Here is an 847-nt window from a genome sequence, read left to right on the forward strand (position 1 = left end):
GTAGGTATTGCTATATGGGTTTCCTTGAGGTCTCATGCTATTACCTACAAAATCAATGTTCTCCACCGAAGAAACATCACCGATAGAGATTAGGCAATCGGAGGAAGCATATCCTCCACCACACCCGGTGCAATTAGTCACGGCCGCCACTCTATTTGATGTTAGAAGATCTAACTTCTTACTTAAATTTTCCACTTGAGCCGCCAATGACGTTGCCGCATCTATTTCATGGAGACCGGCACCTTTTTCTTCTCCCTAGCATTCCATTGGTAGCTGTTTAGCCCTATTTCCTCAATTAATTGACGGGCCTCATCGGGGGTCTTGCTACCTAAGGTACCTCCTGCTGCGGCATCCAACAGTTGCCTTGTACTTGGATTCAAACCATTGTAAAAGGTCTGAACAATCATCCACTCCGGAAATCTGTGTTGCGGGCACTTACTCAGGAGTTCCTTGAACCTTTCACATGTCTCGAATAGAGACTCCAACTCCAACTGAACAAAAGATGAGATCTCATTCCTAAGCTTTGTAGATTTTCCGGGAGGGAAATAACGGGCAAGAAAAGCTTCTACCATCTCCTCCCATGTGGTAATCGATGCTCAAAGTAATAAGTGTAGCCACTTCTTCGCTCTCCCCTTTAAGGAAAATGGGAAGGCTCTCAACTTGATGGCATCATCCGTCACTCCGTTTATCTTCAACATATCACACACCTCGAGAAAACTCTCTATATGACTATTTGGATCCTCATCAGCCGAACCGTTGAACTGTGCGGATTGCTGCAACATGTGGATGAATGCCGGCTTCAGCTCAAAGTTTTGAGCTGTAATCGAGGGACGCATAATGCTCGATT

At 45.3% G+C, this 847-nt stretch overlaps 1 non-coding gene across 1 annotated transcript; it reads left to right on the forward strand.

Annotated features, from left to right (window-relative positions):
- The first annotated feature begins 417 nt into the window (after positions 1 to 417).
- Positions 418 to 524, forward strand: LOC120265997. Its single transcript, XR_005537840.1, has one exon. It is a non-coding gene; the product is annotated as a small nucleolar RNA R71 (small nucleolar RNA).
- The last annotated feature ends 323 nt before the right edge of the window (positions 525 to 847 follow it).

The sequence above is a fragment of the Dioscorea cayenensis genome, chromosome 7 (assembly GCF_009730915.1).
Source record: "Dioscorea cayenensis subsp. rotundata cultivar TDr96_F1 chromosome 7, TDr96_F1_v2_PseudoChromosome.rev07_lg8_w22 25.fasta, whole genome shotgun sequence".
In the NCBI taxonomy this organism is placed as follows: Eukaryota; Viridiplantae; Streptophyta; class Magnoliopsida; order Dioscoreales; family Dioscoreaceae; genus Dioscorea; species Dioscorea cayenensis.